Consider the following 23,906-nt stretch of genomic DNA (forward strand, 5'->3'; position numbering starts at 1 on the left):
GTGTCGTCGTATTGCTACTATATTCATCTTTCATTGTTGTTCATATTGAACAAATAAAAAGTGCATTTGATTCAACGGATTTCCAATAGATTTTCTTAGACGATTGCAATCCGTATTTTCAGTAGATTTTATAGGAGAGTGTTCATCCACTCCAACCAATTGGAAATAATTTATCTGATTCTTAGTATCCTTCCTATCATGCAATACACAAGATGACATGGCACTTGAATCCTGTATATTTTTATTATTATTCTGGTGTTTTAGAAATCCACTGAACCAAAGGAGGTGTCTGGCCCATGATTCTGCAACACCAGTTAGTTAGTTTTTCCAATGCACCGGTTAGTTTTGTTGGCAAACACATTTCCTCAATTCCTCATGGGTAGATCAACGTTGTGTCTCTGTTCCCGTGGTGATCCGTTAATGCCACGGGTGTCTACAACAAGAACTGTGGTGAGGGATCCACTGTGCTCCAAACAGGGGAATGTACAAGATTCGTGGGAATCTACCATCGGCTTACTGTACATACCAGCTACCCATACGCACGTCTGTCTCAAGTGATATAAGTATGTACAGTATCTAGCAGAAATACAGAATGCATGGCCCCGGCACGGAAAAATGACGGCATCTGCATCTGAAGTGCGAGGCCTACAGTTGGGCAAGCCTACGAATGCATGTAGGCATGTAGCGCACCAATCAGCACAACATCGGTCGGTAGAACTCGCCCATGATTCGTTGCATACTGCATACTGCATAGCCACGCGCGCCTACGCCTACGCTCATTCGTCATCAGTACTACGGAGTACTAGCTCCGTCTTGATCAGTTCCGTCCGTGAGCTATTTGCTCCAGGCATTACTAGTGTTTGTGAATTCTGATTCCCTAATTAAATCATCAATGGTGCTTTGGTTGTTGGATTAACTAGTCACGGTCTCCAAGCGGTCGTTGTGAAAATTACAAGCGCAAGAGGAGCCTGGACTCCGAAATCGGTGAAGCATCTTTGTCGCGTGGGGATGGCAAAACATGCCCGTACGCTCGCCTCCAAAACGCCCCATTATTTTTTTGCAACACCAACGAGGCCGATACGAATGTGAGATAACCGCTCCTCGGACGCAGCGTAGTACTATTCCGCCACATTCTCTCTGGCGTTTTCTTTCCTTTCAAAATTGCTATGTCTTAGTTATTTAAGAATTTCTTAAATCTCGGTCATACATAAAAAATATATATTTTAGTAGTAATTGTATTTTTTGGACAAAAGTAATTAAAACGAGTTGCACTTTTATTTAAACTGCAGTTACACTTTGTAGTTTAAGAGGCAGAGTGGCAGACACACCCTTTTCTTTCATCCTTATCCGATTGCTCGAGTAAGAAGATACGTATGTCCACGTTTTTATTTAGTTCGCGGTCTTAGTTAAATTAAACTTTTCAAATTTTGGCCATAATTGTAGGGAAAAATATCAATATATGTAATACCAATGCATATAATACTCCCTCTAATTTATATTACTTGCCACTAGTATAGATGTAACTAGAATTAAAATATGTCAAGATACACCTATATTAATGGCAACTAATATGGATCGGAGGGAATACAAAATTTTAGTTAATCGCAATTTTAATACAATAGATTTCATATTATAATTGTTGATTTTCGTTTCTAAATATTTGGTCAAAGTCTACAAAGTTTGACTTTGACTAAACCCAGAACACGAAGTAATTGTGAATGGAGAGAGTAGCATCTCACCGTTACTACTGATGCGAGTGGCTAATCATGTAAGCAGGGATTCTATTTTTTAATAAATCTAGTTTGTGTGTATCTTTATGTCTTGATTAGTTTCTAATTGGTATCTCCTTGATGCTAATATTTTTTTATTGAAAAATAGATAACCTTGCATGCAAATTATTTTTGCCGATGAAAATGGACGAGACGTTTTTGCACTCGGGAGCATATGCTCCCAATTTTTTGGATAACTTTTAACATAGTTCAAAATAAAAAAAGTTAAACAAAAAATTGACTCGTACATCTCGATATTATATGTGCTCGTAAAGCTGTTTCGAAAAAAAACCGACATTTTTGTGTGTCTTATGTAAAGAAGACAACGCAGGACACATAAAATATTAATTTTTGGTGGGTCGTTGGGTGCAGCCGGCTTGGAAGACCACGGCAGGGCGTCCAATGGCAGCATACATTGGGATTCGGAAGATGGTAGGAAAGAGGCGATTTACACAGAAATAACCCAAAAGTGAAAGAAAAGCACAGAATGACCCTCCGGCGAAACTATTTCACCAATCTAACCCTTTTGTGTGGCGCCCCTCCCACGGGCGCCACACATGCCCATGTGGCTCCCCTCCAGCCGGCGCCACTGACCCAGCCGACGTGGCCCCCTCGCCGCTGAGCTGGTGCGCCCATCCGACGTGGCAGCATGTGTGGCGCCCCTCCCAACGGCGCCACACATGCACTTGTAATCCCCCAAAATATACTGTGAGACAATTCCTCTGGGACTTAGCCGTTTTGCGAGGCTCGATGTGTGGCGCCGATGCCACGGGCGCCACACATAGAGGCTCGTGAAAACGGCTAAGGACTTATCGTCCGGAGCCCCTGGATGTTTTCAACCCAATACTTGATATAAGTTGGCATGTGTGGCGCCGATGCCATGGGCGCCACACAGTGCAGTGTGGCGCCAGTGTGCAGGGCGCCACACATTGACTTGTGTTAAAAACATGAAAAATCCTACCAAAATCCAACATATAACATTGTAGCACATTGGACACAACAAGTAGCAAATTCATGACATACACATATAACACTTCATAGGTCACATTGTAGCACGTAGATTCAAACAACAAGTAGCATTACAGACCATGGTTCGAAATGACATAGGGTTCACAAATCGATACTTATGAAGATAGAGTTCAGAACAACACGTAGCACATCCTAGTAGCGTCCTCGACGTGCCGTCCTCGCGGGCTGCTTCCGGATGGCCATCCTCTTCGTCCGCTGCCGTGGCTGCTCCTGCTGCTGCTCCTGCTGCTCCTGCTGCTCCTCCTCCTCCTCCTCCTCCTCCTCCTCCTCTGAAGAGAACGGCTCGTCGTTCCTCATCCTCGACAAAGCTGATCTCCGCCGCGGCCCCTCATCCTCCTCAGTGACAACCTCTTTCCTCGGTTGACATAATCTTCCGGAGTGTACCGGTTTGGACCCTTGCCCCTTGGCTTCAACTGATAAGCTGACCGTGAGGCTTGCTTCGAGGTACGCTTTGGAAGTATGCCTTGACTCAGAATTAGCTCGTCCGCAGGAATCTTCACAAACACGAACACATGAGATTACAAAGTTGAAATTAGTAAGAACATGTTTGACAGCAACAAAATAGTCCATACCTCCCGCTCTTCTGAAGAGGAAGATGTAGCGATTTCGGCTTCCCGGCAACCTAGCAAGCTGGCTAACCGCCGCATCTTCCGTGCAGTGTTCTGCGTCATCCCGTTCATGGTTACAAATCCACCACATCATAGTAGCGTACATTCAAAGTTGGTGATCATACCTTAATGAAATACCGCAACGGTCCGACAGGCTTGTCATCTGTCCCGCTCTGCTCCCAGATAACCTCGCACTCCTCACTTTGTTTTTCGATCTCCTTCCGCTGTGACAAACATAGCATACACAATTGAAGCGACCACATGGCAATGTAGATGATGTACTAGTTAGTGAGAGAATAGAATACCACGAAGTTCAGCTCGGAAGCAATAGAAGTCGATCTCCCTCTGCGAGCAAAGGTGTCGTGCTGGCTTTGCCCAACCTCATCGAACTGGATGGGGTCGTCCAAGATCTCCTCAGGATACGCGTGCTTAACTAACTCGATACGCGTGTTCTCATGGAACCACTCGAGGTAGTTGTTGAAAGCGGCGATGTTGTGAGGCACAATCTGCTCAGGGCCAGCATTCCGTGCCGCTTGCAAACAGTGTTGGAACGCTGCGATGTGGCCGCTATGATGGACTGGTCAATTTGTGATCTTCCTCTGCCGCTGCCTATCAAGCCTGCAAGAATCAACAAGTTAGTTTGTACCTCTTCTATCAAGAATCTTTCATCGCATGATTCCAGAAGTTTACCTATGAAGCGCCTTGTCCGTGTCTTGCCACACTGGTGGGCACTCCTGATACAGCCCAAACTGTCTCATCACTCTTTGCGGCTGGTGGTGTTCAACAAGACACATGCATATGAGTGGGCAGCGCATACGCCAGAACCGTGCCTCCTCCGTGCACTTGTGGTTGAGGTCAGTCATCGACGCGCCAATACGGTAGTAGCCACCATATGGCTCCCATTCCACCTGCAGCATACAAATATCTCAGAATTTAGAACATGCCAGTAGAATCAATGAAAACTAGGATTGCAAAAGAGTGATCGGTTACCTGCTCAGCGGTAAGAGTGTCCAACTCCGCAGTGTACTGCATGTACATGATCTTTGTATCGCCCGACATCTCCGAGACATTGTCCCAAAGGTATGCCCAAGTGGGCTCCCGATCAGGAAAGTGAGGGTGATGAGGCCATGGCCTCTCGTTGAGTACCCTGGGCCGCCCAACTGATAGGCGGTCCCAGCTCCATACGGAAAGTAGGAGCATGCATCCACCAATACCGCCGCTCCCAGACCTGCGACAAGCTTCGTCCAACTACGCACATAAGACATTTGGTTAGTACTTTGTCTAGCACACTACTATAGGAAAATAGTACATAGAGCAAATCATCACCTGCCGGTAGAGGTAGGCAAGTGCCGCTGTTTCCCAACTCCAACGATTATCCAACACCGTAAGCGCCTTCAGCCAACACCAATGGGCCAGCTTCCCCCCACTGTCAGGAAAGAGAGTCCTCGAAATCATGTACCATAAGTACACGCGGGCGTACGTCCTCCGAGTGTCCTCGTCGGCCTCTTCCGGGCATTCTCCAAAGTTAGTCCTGATCCATTCGAAAGACGCGCTGGCGGGAGCTCTCTTCTTTGGTTCTGTTGGCAGCGGAGGAGCCATGCCAATAAGCACCTGCATCTGCTCGCGCCACCCATCAGAAGCTGTGTTCATACACAGTGGCTCGCCCTGAACAGGTAGTCCAAGGATCATGGAAACATCCTGGAGAGTAGGGGCCATCTCGCCGGCCCTCAAGTGGAAGGTGTGAGTCTCCGGCCTCCACCGGTCGACAAGGGCGGTGAGTGCCGAGGGGTTCATGAGTGGGCCCCCACGGCTTACAAGGGATATGAACGGCATAAGACCGGTAGGCCAGATGAACTCCGTGTACCTCTCGTCATACGGTATATCCGCTGTGCCATGGTAACGAATCTTCAAAGGGTGAAGATCCGTTCCCTTCTCCGTCATATGAACAGCCCGGTGCACCCTGTCATACTCTTCATCCAGAATCCACACCATCCTACATGTTTACACAAATACAACATATTATGAGCCATTCATACCAAATATGAGCAACACATACATGAGAATATATCCAAATAAGCCATCACACATACATTCCTAACAAATATGAGTTATTCCATCAAGAATACTAGGCATATGTAACACATTTGAATGCATTTGGTAGGCAAATATTAGACATTTCAACACATACATACATAGAATTTGAACAAATCTAGGGTTCATATCCAAATCCACTAACATATCTAGGGTTCCTACACATACACATTCAACACATACATACCCATTTCAACACATACATAGCCATTTCAAACATCTTTGGTTCAAACACAACCAACATTTCAACACATACATACATAGGATTTCAACACATACATGTAAAATTTCATATCTAGGGTTCCAACAAATCTTTGGTTCAAACACATATACTACAATGTAGATTCCACCAACATAAATTTCTACATATCCAAATCCAAGAAATCTACCAAATCTAGGGTTCATACCCAAATCTACCAAATCCACCAACACTATTGGATGAATCGGAGGGAATCGAAGGGGAATACCTTGAGGAATGGAGGAGGAAGAAGTTGGCCGGATAGATCTGATGATTCCTTGGTTGATTTGGTGGGGGGGCCGAAGGGGAGGCGTGCGGCGGCGGCGGTTGGGGAGGAGAAGGAGAGAGGAAGAGAAAGAAGAAAGAAGGGTCGGGCTGGGCGTGGGCGCCACACTTAAGTGGATGTGTGGCGCCCGTGGCATCGGCGCCACACATGCTAGTGTGGCGCCCGTGGCAACGGCGCCACACATCGAGCCTCGCAAAACGGCTAAGTCCCAGAGGAATTGTCTCACAGTATGTTTTGGGGGGATTACAAGTGCATGTGTGGCGCCGTTGGGAGGGGCGCCACACATGCTGCCACGTCGGATGGGCGCACCAGCTCAGCGGCGAGGGGGCCACGTCGGCTGGGTCAGTGGCGCCGGCTGGAGGGGAGCCACATGGGCATATGTGGCGCCCGTGGGAGGGGCGCCACACAAAAGGGTTAGATTGGTGAAACAGTTTCGCCGGAGGGTCATTCTGTGCTTTTCTTTCACTTTTGGGTTATTTTTGTGTAAATCGCCTAGGAAAGAGCTGCACCAATGAGCCAACTGTGCGCCTGTGGTACCACCACCAAAGCCCCCACACCTCCCATTTCCCGCATCAGCCGAAGAGTGTGTAGACCTTTATTTTTTGGCTTTTCAGGGGTTTGTACGAGCCCATTAATGGGTTCACTATATCCGCCCCAACTGGTTTCGGCCCAGCCACAGAAGAACCCCCGGCAGCATTCTAAAGTAGACTTACACACATATCCTCAAACTCCGCATTTTTTGTTGTTGCGGAAACTCCGCATTACAGCGCCACATTTCCTACTGCTTAGCCGTACAATACATAGCAGATAGCAGTACCACAAGTATATTTCCTAAGCTTGCACTATCCGGATTAGACACAAATAAAACATACTACCGCTAAAATGTCTCCTATGCTCCAGCTTTTTCAACGCCAAGGGCTAGCTTATCCCAGAATGTGAACTCCGCACCTTCCGATTGCTAGCTCCAGGAGAGTAGGAGACACTCGCCGAAACATCGCTGCGGCATGCACAAGTTACAGCATAAGAGCATGTCTAGCAGATCCCGTAAAAACGTGAACTGAGAATCCGAAGCTCAGTGCATCGAATTCGTGTTTACGGACCGGAAAATGACAGGCGCAGAACAGAGCCGGCCCCGTAACGAAAACTGAAAAACATAATATTCTTCTGTTTTTCAGTTTCGGTTTAAGTCTCTGTTCTGCGCCAGCGGATTTCGAACCCGTAAAGGCAGAGTTTTTCATAGAATTCATATGCAACACATACAACAATCTATCATAATTAGTAAAATAATCATCCAAATTATTACAACACATAAACAATATTCTGAACCAAATTATTACAACAGTTTTGAGAAAATTGAGCAAATGAAAAATGTCTCAACCAAATCTTCGACACGAATAAGCCACGGTACGAGAAACCTCCAGAGCCGCCGCCATCGCGAAGCCAAGATCTGGTGGACAGAAGTCTCTGTTCCGGTACGCCGCCGGGACGGGGAAGTGGCCCCGGAAGGCATCTCCATCGACACCACCGCCATCTCCATCACCGCTGCTGTCTCCCATGAGGAGGGAGTAGTTCTCCATCGAGGCTAAGGGCTGTACCGGTAGCTATGTGGTTAATCTCTCTCTCCCATGTACTTCAATACAATGATCTCATGAGCTGCCTTACATGATTGAGATCCATATGATGAGCTTTGTAATCTAGATGTCGTTATGCTATTCAAGTGGATTTTACTTATGTGATCTCCGGAGACTCCTTGTCCCACGTGTGTAAAGGTGACAGTGTGTGCACCGTGTGGGTCTCTTAGGCTATATTTCACAGAATACTTATTCACTGAGTTATGATTTGAGTTGGATGTCTCTATGAAATTGTGGTGTGTTAGTACCTCCTATAAATGCTCACAGTGACAGCGTGGGGTGTTTATTAGTACTTGGGAATACATCTTTAAGCTTTGCCTCAATGATGAATTAGAGTTCGTTATCTTGCCAGAGAGTAATTCAGAATAGCACAATGAAGTGCTTATTTATATTCCTTTATGATTGCAATGTTGAGAGTGTCCACTAGTGAAAGTAGGTTCCCTAGGCCTTGTTTCTAAGCATTGAAACACCGTTTCCAACAAGTTCTGCTGCATGTTTACTCGCTGCCATATTTTGTTCAGATTGCTATTACCACTCATATTCATCCATATTACTTGTATTTCACTATCTCTTCGCCAAACTAGTGCACCTATACATCTGATAAGTGTATTAGGTGTGTTGGGGACACAAGAGATTTCTTGTATCGTGATTGCATGGTTGCTTGAGAGGGATATCTTTGACCTCTTCCTCCCTGAGTTCGATAAAACCTTGGGTGATTCACTTAAGGGAAACTTGCTGCTGTTCTACAAACCTCTGCTCTTGGAGGCCCAACACTGTCTACAGGAAAAGAAGCCAACAGTAGACAGCAGCTGCCATCTACCAGAACCTCGCCAAGGAGGTCCTCGATGTCCAAAGGCTGGACATCGAGGCCAAAAAGGCAGACGCCGAGGCCAAATTGCGTGCAGAAGACACAAGGATCATGCTTGCCGACTTGAGCGGCGTCGACGACGACACCAGGGCATGGTTCATGAAGAGGTGCGCCGAAATCTGCGCGCGAGACGCCTGATCGTCGGCGCAATGCGCCCAGCACCTTGGCCTCCTTTTGGACTTTTTAAATTGCTGTTCAGGCCTTGTTGTGCCCCTTTTGCTCCATTTTGCGCCGTACGAGCTGCAAAGTGTGATGAACTTGTTTCTCCCTCAATTTGCGGCTGTAATTTCGTGCAAAGTCGACGCTATTTCATGTTTTTTGAATTCTGGCCTGCGTCCAAAATGCGTCGCGCCGCTGGAGCCAACCCCAGACGCAAACGGACACACGACCATTTCTCCGTCCGCCAGGCGATGCAAACGGACGCCCGCGGACAATTTGAACGTCCGAAATGCGTCGCGCCGCTGGAGATGCCCTTAATGCCACGGGTGTCTACAACAAGAACTGTGGTGAGGAATCCACTGTGCTCCAAACAGGGGAATGTACAAGATTCGTGGGAATCTACCATCGGCTCACTGTACATACCAGCTACCCATACGCACGTCTGTCTCAAGTGATATAAGTATGTACAGTATCTAGCAGAAATACAGAATGCATGGCCCCGGCACGAAAAAATGACGGCATGTGGAGTGCGAGGCCAACTGTTTGGGCAAGCCTACGAATGCATGTAGGCATGTAGCGCACCGATCAGCACAGCATCGGTCGGTAGAACTCGCCCATGATTCCTTGCATAGTGCAGAGCCACGCGCGCCTACGCCTACGCTCATTCGTCATCAGTACTACGGAGTACTAGCTCCGTCTTGATCAGTTCCGTCCGTGAGCTATTTGCTCCAGGCATTACTAGTGTTTGTGAATTCTGATTCCCTAATTAAATCATCAATGGTGCTTTGGTTGTTGGATTAACTAGTCACGGTCTCCAAGCGGTCGTTGTGAAAATTACAAGCGCAAGAGGAGCCTGGACTCCGAACTCGGTGAAGCATCTTTGTCGCGTGGGGATGGCAAAACATGCCCGTACGCTCGCCTCCAAAACACCCCATTATTTTTTGCAACACCCACGAGGCCGCTCCTCGGACGCAGCGTAGTACTATTCCGCCACATTCTTTGCGGCGTTTTCTTTTCAAAATTGCTATGTCTCAGTTATTTGAGAATTTCTTAAATCTCGGTCATACATAATATATGTATTTTAGTAGTAGTTGTATTTTTTTTTCGAGAAAAGCAACTGAAAAGAGTTACACTTTTATTTAAACTGCAGTTACACTTTGTAGTTTGAGAGAGAGACACACCCTTTTCTTTCATCCTTATCCAATTGCTCGAGTAAGAAGATACGTACGTACACGTTTTTATTTAGTTCGCGTTATGGTTTTAGTTAAAGTTAAACTTTTCAAAATTTGTCCATAATTGTAGGAAAAATATCAATATATCATATATGTAATACCAAATCGGAAATACATTTGTACACCCAAGCATGAGTGTGGGTGTTACCCCAGCCGTCCAATTCTTTAAGATTCGGAACAGTTTACATGTGAGAGAAAACCTTTTGAGCTATTTCTCCAATTTTACACAGCACGTGGGTCCAGCAGAATAGTCAAAAAGCCAAGATTCGCGGGACGACACTACTGGTCCCTCACCACTGGTTCTTCTCTCTCCCGACACTCCATTCTCTTTCTGCCGTCACGCACCATGCCGGAGGCTGTGGTTATTCTCCACCATCCCTTCCTCCACTAGCAACACCATGTCGCATTCTGCTCTCCACAGCTACCAGTCTACCACGCATCTGGCTACCGTTCCGGCGGCGCATCCGGCGACTCGCTGGCGGCGGCGCACGGCGGCTGCTCCGGAGGAGGAGCTGGCCAGGCATAGAGTCACCACCGCAGCCCGCAGCCAGGAGGAAGACATGCTAACCTGTCTTTCTTCTCCAACATCCTCTTTCCCACTCCTTCCTCACGTGCATCCATTGATTTTCCTCGCCCGGCTGCACCTTGTCGGCAGCGGCGGAGGAGGACGAGGCAGTCGATGAGCTTCTTGCGGCGCTTGGGCACAAGGTGCACTCCTCCGACATGGGGGACTTGGCGCAGAAGCTGGAGCAGCTCGAGATGGCCATGGGGATGGGCGGCGTCGGCTAGCATCTAGCAACAATATAGTTTTAAAAAATCAGAACATGATTTGTTTTGTTCACCATTCAGTTCATGGTTGCAAACTGTCTCTCCATATCATGGAAAAAAAACCTTGATCATCTATACTGCACAAAAAAGTGCTACCGCATTCTGCAAATCCTTAGTGAGAGACACAGAAAGACAGAGATACAGAATTCTTGGAAAAAATCTTGATCATCTATTGCACAAAAAAGTGACACCCTATGCTGCCAATCATTAGTGAGAGAGAAGACAGAGACAGAATACTGCAATTTAGATCCAAAACTTACCAAGCTGGAACACATCAGACAGCAAATCCTTAACGAGAGAGAGAGGAGACAGAGAGACAGAACACTGCAATTTGGATCCAAAACTAATCAAGCTGGAACACATCAGGCAGCAAATCCTTAGGGAGAGAGAATCAGAGAAGAAAGAGAGACAGAATTCTGCAATTTGCATTTTCATGGAAATGGATCCCTGTGCGAGGTGTAACAGTATAGCTTCATTTTCAGCCCAATTTTCAAATCAATAAAAAAACTGAGCACAAGAGATGAACAAAGCTGAGCGTGAAGAACTGATCCGAAATCCCCATTTTAATTCGTTAACAAGATCCAAACGGAGAACAAACACCATTTTCGGATAAGAACAGAATCACTCCATACAACATCAACTGCCAACAAGAAAATTTGGGGAAAATATGAAGAACTTTTGAGAGAGAGAGAGGACGGAGCCGCATCCCTCTGCTCGGCCATGTGACGCCTGTGCACGGCGTCGGCCGCGGTGATCTCTGGTCAGCACCGGCAGGTTGGCCTCGGCGCGCTTCTCACCGGCACACTGTAGGGTCACCGCCGCGGCCACAGCCACCTCGCGTTCCAAGCCTTCAGCAGCCCCCTCGACGTGGCCACGGTCGCCGGGGACGGCGCCTAAACGACACTCGGCGACATCCTCCAGTGCGACGTCGTGATGTGCCAGTCCCGGACTCCCGGCACATCAGCACATCCATGGAGGCCACGGGGAATCTCATCGGCATCGCATCGACATCTCCGGCCCCCTTGCTCCGCCTCCTGCAGCACGCCGTCTAGGGCGCTGCGCCGCTCCAGCCGAAGACCCCTGCGCGCAAGGGAGGAGCAGGCGCCGGCTACCAAACAGGATTCACCGGCCAGCTACGCTTGGCGGCGGTGAGGCAAGCAGATGAGGAGGCCGTCGGCTAGCAGACGGGGTTCAACCTCTACCAGACGAGAAGGCGTACTCTGTTTGCGCGTCGGCGGCGCGGTGTGGACAGCTCGCAGGCGACGACGGCGGCTACAGAAGGGAAAACAGGGGAGAGAGGTTGGGGATGGAGGAACGAGCCCCTACTACTTTCTGGATAGAGACAGCGCGTGGGTTGTCACTGACACGAACAGCCGACCGTGCCGCGCGGCGAAAAGCCGGGAGAGAGCCAGCGACGCGACAGGAAAATGGAAGTGGTGGAGGAAAATGTTGCATCTAGCCAAACTTTGCACGAATCTCCAGCTCTAAATGAACGGTACAGAGTACATCCACACCCATGCTTGGGTGTACAAAATCCACACTCAATACCAAATACATATAATACTTCCTCCGATTGATATTACTTTCCTCCGATTCATATTATTTGTCACTATTATAGATGTACCTACAATTAAAATATGTTAAGATGCACCTATATTAGTGGCAACTAATATGGATCGGAGGGAGTACAACAATTTAGTTAATCATAGAGTTTATATTATAATTGTTGATATTATTTTCTAAATATTTGATCAAAGTCTACAAAGTTTGACTTTGACTAAACCCAGAACACGAAGTAATTGTGAACGGAGGGAGTAGCATCTCACCATTACTACTGGTGCGAGTGGCTAATCATGTAAGCAGTGATTCTATTTTTTTTTAATATATCTAGTTTCAAACGGGAGTGCAGTTTTGGCTCCCGGGTTGAGATGCACATGTTATCTGGACCCTTATATTGTGCGCGGAGATGAACGACCTGTGTCAGAATTCAATGGCTACGCGCGCTAGTAAATTGAGTATAGACCATGGTTATCACGTACGGTCAGGCGGAGGGCCCACCGTAGTAATGCGTCCGCGACGGAGAGAAAACAGGGACTTAACCCGGTGTGATCTGGACCCGCGGAACAATCTGCTGGCGGCCTCCTGGACCACGGTCCAGGTATCTTGTCTGCGGTAGCCTCCAAATCTGGCCGCTTGGAAATCAGGCTACCACATACCTCCGGAGGAAAAATCAACTACAGTACCAAAGAGGATTTGGCTCCGGCGATTCGACCGGCGCCTACGCGGGTGGCGCAAGCTGTAAACGGCATCGGGGCGGGGAGCAGAGCACGTTTCGCCGGGCGACCTCGGCCAAGTTCGACGGAGTTCCCGCTGACGGGCAAGCAGACTCGGCACAGTCAACTGGGAAGCTGAATCCACAGTCATCGCGGTGGACAAAAAGGTACGGTTCATGAACTATGGCATTAGCAGATTAGTCGGTAGTGTAGTCAGTACGGTTGGCTCTGAAATCGAATTAAATCTTGCTGCTATGGTTAGATTAAAGACCAATACGAGATCAGTAAGTTTGGGGCATATGGGTGCTGGGGGTAGCATAAATCAAGTCTCGCTGTATGCTGGAGTTCTCGTCAGATCGAATACAGGGAGTAGTCACCCAGTTCAGTTCAGTTCATTTTTATTTTATTTTTTCCCTAAAAAAGACATGTAGCACGCAGATTAAAATCGCACAGGTATAAATTTTAGGAAGTTTGGGTGATGCAAAGTCCTTGTGGGTTCAGTCATGCTAGAACAAGACACTGCAGAATTCGGCAAAAATTTGATTGGGAATTTGTGTGTTGCAGTGGTATTTTGTCATGTACAGATTATGACAGCCATTCCGTTGAGTTTCTTCAGGACTGTCGGAATTCCTACAGGAAGTACACTAGACAGTTTCTGATTTTTCTGATGGCTGCTTTGTCGCATTTGCAGGTTCCATGACGGACGGGCAGCACCGGACAGGATACCGGGCGCATCTAGGAAGAGTGCCCTCGAAAAATCTATCTGTGGTTATGTAGAAAAGTTTGGGGATGAGGTCGTCGATCCTTGCCTGGCAACAATGTTCTATTTGTTGTGAAGTGTATATGTGGATTGCCTAGCCCTTTCCATCAGTTCGGACTTTTGGTTCAAGTGGCTAGTGCATGAAGCTTAACATGGTATCAGAGCCTCAGGTCTCGAGTTCAAATCCTGGTTTTCACATGGTTTTCGCAATTAAGCCTAAAAATTGCTGTTGCCCCCCTCTTACATGGTTTTCGCAATTAAGCCTAAAAATTGCTGTTGCCCCCCTCTATGTCCTCTTCTTCCTTCACGTGTTGACTTTCTCTTCTCCCGTCACACGCGAGTGGGGGTGTTGTGAAGTGTATATGTGGATTGCCTAGCCCTTTCCATCAGTTCGGACTTTTGGTTCAAGTGGCTAGTGCATGAAGCTTAACACTATTCACTCGGTGATACTTATGATTTCTACAACTTATACTTGTGGGAGCATGGTTTCAGAATTAGGTGTGGAAAGAGCCACCTGAGTGTAGAGAAATCAAAATGAATGCAGGAAATTGTGTGCGGATGCTCGGTAAGTGTCCATCACGTGAACATGCTGAACCGTGTATCCCTTTTGTGCAATGCGGTGACACTCAAAATGTTGATTTGTTGCTCTCTTTTTTGTTCAGGGCAAACCGTCATCGGAGAACACTAAATTATGCCGAGGCGAATGCCCTGCAATGATCGGGTTGCTTGAAACAGCGGACAATGGATGGTACATAATTGAGCAGGGAGTGAAACATAACCACACAATGGCTGAAAATTATGGATAAAAAGTCTTCTGGCCTTCACACAAGTACATAAATGTGTACACAAGAGATCTAGTCCGCCAGCTAAGGGAAAACAACATAAATGTTGTAAAAGCATACAACATAATTGCAGCATTCTTTGGGAATGAAGGGGATTTGGTGTTCGCAAAACAGCCACTTCAAGTTTGGGAACTAAGGAGCAGGCAAACGACGATGTCTGAAAACCGTCGAGGCATTCGATGAACTAGGAGCTAAGGACCCAGACTTCATGTTTAGGGTGCAAACAGACGATAAAGTTCGAATCAAGAATCTTATGTGGACCACAGGGGCAATGCAATACAAGTTCTTTTGGTATTCGACATTACATACAAGACCAACTTGAATGACATGGCATTTGGTTTGTTTGTGAGGGGTAAATAACCACTTCAAAGAGCATTTGGCTGGTGTCATGTTTGTGAGGGGTAAACAACCACTTCAAAGAGCATTTGGCTGGTGTCATGTTCCGGGACGATCAGGTTGAGAACTTTGAAATGGGTTTTTGCAAAGTTTGTCTGAATGATGGGAGGAATTCCAGCTAAAACAATAGTAACTTGTAAGTTGATGTCTGAAAACATTTTTCTTTTTTGCTACGGGGAAGAAGATGTGTCCAAGATGATCTGGGAGGAGTCGGCTAAATTAATGGCAATAGGCAATACTAGTGGTCCAGGTTAGTATGATGAACGTACATAAGAGATTCTTTGTCATGTACCGTTGGACCAAGTGGTGCTGCAAAGCATTGATTATCTCTGCCCAACAGGGACCAAGCACTGTTCAAAAAGAGAGATACGAAGGGGATACATTGTTGTATACACTGACAAATGGAGCAGCCGGCAGAAGGTGATTGGTTCTGGAAACAGGAGCATCTACACCCCAGAGCCAAAACGAATTTCTGCGTATCTTGATTTCTTGATTAGTTTCTAACATTACATAGTTACAGAGAATCGATGCAACTCGTACCTTCTTGATGTTAATATTATGTTAATATTTTTATTAAAAATTGATAACCTTCCATGCAAATTGTTTTTGCCGACGAAAATTGACGAGGCGTTTGTGTACTCGGGAGCATATGCTCCCAATTTTTAAATATTATATGTGCTTCTAAAATTGTTTCGCGAAAAACCGATATTTTTTATGTCTTGTGTAAAGAACACAAAGTTTGGTGCTTAAAAAAGCTTTCACGTAACATTCTTTTATCTTTTTCACACAGGACACAAAAATATTTTTTTTTGTGAAACTTGGCGCGAGGGTGCAGTCGGCTTGGAAGACCACGGCAGGGCGTCCAATGGCACATACATCGGGATTCGGAAGATGGTAGAAAGGAGCTGCACCAACGAGCCAACTGTGCGCATGTGAGCCTGTGATACCAGTACGACCACCAAAGCCCCCACAACTCCCATTTCTAGCATCTGCAGATTATCTTTTTCACACAGGACACAATTTTTTTTTTCTTGTGAAACTTGGCGCGAGGGTGCAGCCGGCTTGGAAGACCACGGCAGGGCGTCCAATGGCACATACATCGGGATTCGGAAGATGGTAGAAAGGAGCTGCACCAACGAGCCAACTGTGCGCATGTGGGCCTGTGATACCAGTACGACCACCAAAGCCCCCACAACTCCCATTTCTAGCATCTGCAGATTATCTTTTTCACACAGGACACAAATTTTTTTTTTCTTGTGAAACTTGGCGCGAGGGTGCAGCCGGCTTGGAAGACCACGGCAGGGCGTCCAATGGCACATACATCGGGATTCGGAAGATGGTAGAAAGGAGCTGCACCAACGAGCCAACTATGCGCATGTGAGCCTGTGATACCAGTACGACCACCAAAGCCCCCACAACTCCCATTTCTAGCATCTGCAGAAGAGTGTAGACTTTTTTTTTTGGCTTTTCAGGGGTTTGCACGAGCCCATCAATGGGTTCACTATATCCGCCCCGACTGGTTTCGGCCCAGCCACAGAAGAACCCCCGGCAGCATTCTAAACAGGCCAGGTACACTTGCACGCATATCCTCAAAATCCGCATTCCACTGCCACATTTCCTACTGCTTAGACTAGTCACAATGGAAGTATCATAGGTATTAGACTAGTCACAATGCATAGTACCATGTAGAAGTATCATGCGTATGATACTACTACATGTTACTATCTCCATAATGCATGATATCATATACTAGTATCATAGTCTCCATATATTAATTGTTTTGTAGAATCTCAATGCAAATATGTGTACAAGATTTACTTGACATTATTTTTTCGAGTAGTATGTGCTATGATACGGTATCTACCTATGATACTAGTACACTCTCTCTCATCCTTAATTGCACTGCCACATCAGCATTTTGCATGCATGGAATGCATGATACTACCTATGATACTCCCATTGTGGGTAGTCTTAGGTAGTATCATGCATACCATGTAGGTAAAATCTTATGTGGCACATCAATTAATGAGGAGAGAGGTGAGAGTAGTATCATAGGTAGATACCGTATCATAGCACGAAAAACTAAAAATTTTAGTGGTAAACACATCATGTACACATATTTGCATTAAGATTCTACAAAACATTAAATATGATAGAACTATAATACTAATTCATAATACTATGCATTATAGGTGTTGTATCATAAACTAGTATCATATGTATGATACTAGTCTATGATACTTCCTATTGTGACTAGTCTTAGCCGTGCTATACATAGCAGATCGCATTACCACAAGTACATTTCCTAAGCTTCCACTACCTGTATTATACAAACAAAACAAACTACCGCTAAAACGTCTCCTATGCTCCAGCTTTTTCAACGACGAGGGCTAGCTTATCCCAGAATGTGAACTCCGCACCTTCTGATTGCTAGCTCCAAGAGAGTAGGAGACGCCGTGCCTCGCTGAAACATCCCTGCGGCATGCACAAGTTACAGCATAACACATGGCATCAGGCAACCACACGTGTAATGCAAGATCGGTTTGTATGACGATGAAGATGATGCACAACTTTACTCAGGCTGCAAGCAGGGTGTATTAACGAAGAGCTTCCTTCACGTCGGGCTTCTCCGGATTCTGCTCCGAGGCCTTCTGAGCGCTAGCATAATCGTAACACAAGCGCCGATCAGATAAGCTGTCGATAAGCTAAATATACATGTGAATCGGTTCAGCCACACACGGGATAGATAATGTGTCGAGATTCAAGAGTGTGGACAACTAAATGTGACTTTCTGAGTTTCTATAGTACGGAGTAGCTATTTTCAGGAGGGAGAAATGATAGAAGTGTGCTGAGCACCTGAAGCAAGCGAGGGGCCATTCCCTAACGGCAGCAGCCTTGAGCTATGTCAGGCTTTATCCTGGTGCAGGCCTAAGCATCTGAAAGAGCCTCGTCGTCAACACCAAAAGGCGCAGCCAACACGCTCCTCTTCAAATGCAATATAACATGGCGTCCTGCAATCTAACTGCATCGCCTACAAATGAAAAAAGCCACTACTCCCAAATGCCAGGAGTATTGTTTCCCAAATTCAGAGCTCCAGAAATGTGTTTCCCAAATGCAACGAGCCAACACGGCAACAAACGGGCTTCCACGCCGAATACAAGCCACGCAGCCCAACCCAAAGTACCAGTACTGTACGCTTGGCCCAGCAGGCAATACCGGGAGAGTTCAGTTTGGGCCTGACTGAGCGTCTCAACCGCCTGAAGCGAAGGATTCATAGGCGGCTCAAACACGGCCCAACAAAAAGATACTATATTTATTTCATTTCTCTTCTTTTTTTAAAAAAAATAAAATTTGTTAAATTTGAAAAAAATCAATTTTAGAATAGTTCAAACTTGACAAAGTTTAAAATAAAATTGAACTTGAAAAATGTTTAAAATTGAAAGTTGTTCAAAAACGAAAAGTGTTTAAATTTCAAATATTTCTAAAAACTGAAAAAAACTATAAAACAACAAAAAATCGAAGAAAACTAGAAGATACCAAAGAAAAATGGCCGAAAAAAGAAAACCCAATGAAAAAACTACCGAAACATCCACCCTCGCTAAATGGGCTTGGCCCAACACGTGATTGCTATATCGGACCCGATTATTGGGGCCGTAGTGAGCGGCGAATAGGCGTGGAAGGGTGCTCTAGGGTGCTGGTCTTTAGAGGCACCCGAACTTGCCGATTGTCATCTGCAACGTTAGGCCTGTTCGGTAGGAGAGTTGCGACAATGACTCACTTTAGGTAGTCCAATGAGCTAGATGTAATTTTTACTGTGTGGCAGAGTGCTTTGTATTTCTTGTGTGTTGTGAAGTGTATATGTGGATTGCCTAGCCCTTTCCATCAGTTCGGACTTTTGGTTCAAGTGGCTAGTGCATGAAGCTTAACATGGTATCAGAGCCCCAGGTCTCAAGTTCAAATCCTGGCTTTCACATGATTTTCGCAATTAAGCCTAAAAATTTCTGTTGCCCCCCTCTTTAGCCACCGCTGTTTCGGTGTGCTCTTCTTCTTTCACGTGTTGACTTTCTCTTCTCCCGTCACACGCGAGTGTTGTGAAGTGTATAAGTAGATTGCCTAGCCCTTTCCATAAGTTCGGACTTTTGGTTCAAGTGGCTAGTGCATGAAGCTTAACAGCATTGTAGCAGACGCCGCCTCCCTTGTAGCAGACAATGACGCCACTGGGAGCATCGCCTCCTGTCCCTAGTCGCCGCATCACACCTAGCACTCCTTCGCCGCCCCTACCATCAGCGGCGGTGTGGCCTGACTCCTACGCTGGCAGCATCAGCGCTGCGTGTCCGTCATGGTGAAGGTGAGCAGCGACTACAATTATTTGGACGAGGTAATGGTGGTATGTTTCCATGAAGAAGATGAGGAGACCGGGAGGGACGAGCGGAAGAGGAGCGCTCTGAGGAGATAAGTGTCATGGTGGGCCCCGTCGCTATCTTTTTCAGGTAGGACACGCGTCATTCGCATGAGCTGAACGAAGCGAACACGGGATCCCCAGCCTGAACGCCAAAGTTTTTCAAATCGTTTAGGGCTCCTTTGATTCAAAGGATTTGCATAGGAATTGTGTAGGATTTGGTTCCTATGGGAAAAATTCCTATACATGTTGTTTGATTCATAGAAAGTTAGGAACATATCCTATAGGAAAAATTCCTATAGGAATCTTGTAGTGTAATTCCTATAGAAAAAAAGCATTAGGGCTCCTTTGATTTAAAGGATAGGAAAAGCATAGGAATAGGAAAGGTATGGGATTGGAATGGCATGTCTACTTGAAACCTATAGGAAGATGAAGTTTGTTTGATTGTAGCAAAGGAATTTTTCATGAGGTATGAGCTAATGCTTTTTTCCTATAGGAATTACACTACAAGATTTCTATAGGAATTTTTCCTATAGGATATGTTCCTATGAATCAAACAACATGTATAGGAATTTTTTCCCATAGGAACCAAATCCTACACAATTCCTATGGAAATCCTTTTAATCAAAGGAGCCCTTAGCTCATACCTCATGGAAAAATTCCTTTGCTACAATCAAACAAACTTCATCTTCCTATAGGTTTCAGGTAGACATGCCATTCCAATCCCATACCTTTCCTATTCCTATGCTTTTCCTATCCTTTAAATCAAAGGAGCCCTTATAGGATACAAATTTTGCCACAAAACCAGTGTACATAATCCTAGCATCAGTTACCTTTTATATTAATCATTAATTAGGGCAGTCGCAGCCGAGGTCGGTGGTGTCCTGGAGCGCGTAGGCGGCGGGGGAATGGGTGAGGTCGGGGGCGGGTTTCTTGTTACTCCCGCTGGAGGAGGACGGCGGCGGCCGTGGTCGGGTTTCAAGAAGAGGCGGCCGGAAAAGAACGCATGTAGGGAGGATCGAGCGCCTTCTCAATCGGCAGCTTGCCAGCACCACTTGCAGCAACCACACGGCCAGATCCGGTCCATCCAGGATTGGAACAGATTGATGCATGCGTAGCCACTGCTTAGTCCATGCGTGAAATTTTCATTTGAAGCAATGGTTGGTAGATAATGACGATTTAGTCGATGCGTGAAATTTTCATCCGAAGTTGAAAGATCATTTTCTTATCTGCATTCACCAATATATTGCTTTTTCTGTTGGGTTGCACAACATCTCATTACGGATGCCGGCAAAACAAGTAGACTAAAGTATTCCGGTTGTATTTGCAATATGACATACCAAACAGGCAACATTAATAGCTACTCCCTCCATCCACAAATAAGTGTACATTTGGATTTTTGCATAAGTCAAACTTTAACAATTTTGACCATTTTTTACCAAAAAGTAGCAACATGTGTGACATCAAATTACTATATTATGAGACTGTATTTTGAGATGAATCTAGTGATGGTAGTTTAGTTTCATAAATGTTGTTACTTTTCCCTAAAAACTTGGTCAAAGTTAATAAAGTTTGACTTATCTAAAAACCTAAATGTACATTTATTTATGGACGGAGGGAGTAGATCAAAATTTCCAAGCAAACTAAGTAGACAGCCTACTGATACGTCACTACTAACTGCCAACTACAGGAAGGCCGCAAGGCGTCGACAGCCTGTCTACAACGGCTAAAAGTCGGGGCCGTTGGCGTATGGCCCGGCCAGGCCAGCCCGCCAAAAGAGCTGTCGGCGTAATGACGTCCTCCGCGTAGGCAACGATAAGCCGACGGCTACCCTTGACGTACTCTGGGCCATCGGCGTAGGCTTGGGCACCTCCAAAGCCAGGCCGTGACGGTGTTGTCACGGCGTTAGAGCTATGCAGAGGGCTGCCCTCAGCATAGCCTCCTCCTTTTTTTTAATCTATGCCGAGGGCAACTATTGTAATTTCAGTTTTTCTCCAGGTTTGAATCTGGGTATTTACTACTTGGTATGTCGGTTTCATCTCACATCTAACGATCAGTATAATATATAATAAAACTGAAGCGCAATGCAATCAAAAGCAATAATCTGAAGCATAGTGCAGAATTTCATAAGATAAAAGAAATACTCATCATTGATACAAACACACTCAAATTTCCAAAAGTAACGGGCTACAAAAGTACATAGTAATCAAATAAGTATGGCTGGTACGAAGATTAGTTCCGAAATCCAAATAGACGGCTCAACCGCTGCTCCTCTTTGGAGGGATCGAGGACGTGCCCGGTGAAGAAAACCGCGCCAGTTGCCTCCTCCACTATGTAGAACGCAAACGGATGGTCGGCGACGAAATCCACTTCCGAGGTGATCTCTCTCGACTGTTCATTGTGCATCCTTCAGTGTCGATAACCATGGTGACAGCCGCGGCTTCGGTACCTTCCTCATTCACCTCGATCACTGTCGCCGCCCCTGAAAGACCCCGCCTCCGCGCGAAGGGGAGTCCATGGGCGCGCCACCACCGCCCCTGCCTTTGGCAGCCGGGCGCGGCCGCCACCGCCGACCCCGACCGCGGCAGCGGCGCCGGGAAGAGGAAGATCAGCTGCCTTTTCTAGGGTTTGGGTTATCGCCCGGAACCGCCTCGCGTGAGACGACCCAGGGCGAAGATCGGGTGGGGAGGGAGGAGAGGGGGAGGGAGGGTGGAGGGGCGGCGCTGCAGGGAGGGGTCGAGTGGGGAGAGAGGCGCCGGTTGGATGCGGGTGGGGATAGAATTGCATATCATGTTCTTGTCTGCCCTCTCCTCGGCGAGGCGCTTCCCGGCAGCGAGGGTTCCCAGACCAGTGGAGCTAGCATTCCTTGTCAGCGGATGTCTGGTCATGAGCGGCAACTCGAATCCTCTAGCCGTGGCCGCAGCAGGCTGTCCGGCTTTGCCATTGGTAGGATCCACGACATGCCCTACAAAGAGGATCGCCCCCGAAGTCTCTTCGACAATGAAATACGCAAACGGATGGTCGGCAACAAAATCCACCGTCGGCTCTGGCATCATCCCCGGCGCACATCCAGGAGCGATCCGCATGATGGTGACCGCCGCAGTTACGGTGCCTTCCTCGTTGACCTCAACAACAGCCTTGTGGAAGACGTCTTGCACCACCAAGGGCAAACCGCTGCGGTCGGTCTCCATCATGTCCGACAAGTCAGCACCCATGCAGAACGGCAGCACAAGTCCCAAGTCTTTGAGAATTTGGGTGACGTTGCTCAGGAACTCAAGCTTGAACTTGGGAACCCCGAAATGGCAGACCTTGACCTTGCTAGACGGCAGGTGGTCGTGCACGAACCCTGGCCGGGACGTTATCTCGTCGAGGAGGGTGCGCAAGCCGTCGTACGCGTCCGGTAGGAAGATGCACATGGAGTACTGCGGGTCTTTCTTCAAGCTGGCCGTCGACGACCAAGGATCTCTTTGTTGTTGTTGCATCTTGTACTGCAGCTTGAGCACCTTGAACCCGTCGTACACGGCGATGAAGTGGCGGTTCGAGTTGCACATGAAGGGCGCGTCGACCGTGGCACCGTCGAGCAGCTGGAACGGCCTGTCCGTCGTGCTCCGCTCGTAGAACGGCAAGTCCCACTTCCCTCTAAAGTATATGGCATTGGCGAGCACGACATCAGTGTCAGTGTCAAAGGACTTGGCGGAGACGATGTTGTCGATGAGGCTCCTCGTGACCTCCGCGACCCATGCGTTGATCTGCTCCGCCGCTTCCCCCGCGTTCTCGTGGAAGTCCGCCGCGCGCGCCTCCGCCATGTACCTGCCGACGACGGCCTCGCGGTACGCCGGCTTCAGAGGGCGCGTCCTGTCGTTCTACACGCTGCACGCGAACGCGACGCTTGGTCCGCCGGAACCGGATCGGTCCTTCGGCGCGTCAGCCACCATGGTAGAGATGGATTCCTCGAGCTCGTCGCGAGACCGGGCGCCCAGGAGCCGGAGGATCTCGGCCAGGGTGTCTCCCCGGGCGCCGGGCGCCAGGAGCGAGACGGCCGCGTAGATGGACAGCGGGGAGAAGACGAGGTTGGCGCGCGGGTTCTCGTCGGCGAGGCGCTTGGTGAGGCGCGCAGCGAGCCCCGCCAGGCCGGCGCCGGACTGACGCGCCTTCTTGCTCGGTCCGGCCATCATCGTCGCGCAAGCAAAGGCAGGAGCCGGACTGACGTACAGATCGTTTGGTGTCCAGTCTTGTGTTTGTGCTTCGGCTGGTGTATATATGGAGAGACGCACGGCCTACGATCTGATTTGGATTCCGAAACCGTGTCGGATTCGTTTTTGTTTTCAACAAAGACATATGCAATGCAACCTCGTCTGTTTCGTTTAGTTTTGAGGGTATGCCAGTTTCGTGTGATCGATGGCGGTTTGGTAACTTTGGTTTGGGTCAATACAGCGCCAATTTCCTATTTTTTTTTCTTTTCTTTATCCTTGGTCTTCATTTATGACTTCGTTTTGC

At 47.3% G+C, this 23,906-nt stretch overlaps 1 long non-coding RNA gene and 1 pseudogene across 6 annotated transcripts; one reads left to right on the top strand and one right to left on the bottom strand.

Moving 5' to 3' along the window:
• The first annotated feature begins 14,204 nt into the window (after positions 1–14,204).
• LOC127341199 (uncharacterized) lies at positions 14,205–17,830 on the top strand. Of its 6 annotated transcripts, none has more exons than XR_007875328.2 (7): positions 14,205–14,337; positions 14,435–15,430; positions 15,801–15,959; positions 16,068–16,181; positions 16,291–16,404; positions 16,483–16,579; positions 17,383–17,827. It is a non-coding gene; the product is annotated as an uncharacterized lncRNA (long non-coding RNA). The 6 variants fall into 6 exon arrangements; XR_007875332.2 differs by having other exon boundaries at positions 16,291–16,387; XR_011754916.1 differs by having other exon boundaries at positions 14,435–15,260; positions 15,351–15,430; positions 15,801–16,404; positions 17,383–17,830.
• Positions 17,831–22,042: 4,212 nt separating this feature from the next.
• Positions 22,043–23,581, bottom strand: LOC127339234 (putative serpin-Z8; annotated as a pseudogene).
• Between the last annotated feature and the right edge of the window lie 325 nt (positions 23,582–23,906).

This window comes from Lolium perenne, chromosome 3 (genome assembly GCF_019359855.2).
Source record: "Lolium perenne isolate Kyuss_39 chromosome 3, Kyuss_2.0, whole genome shotgun sequence".
Lineage (NCBI taxonomy): Eukaryota > Viridiplantae > Streptophyta > Magnoliopsida > Poales > Poaceae > Lolium > Lolium perenne.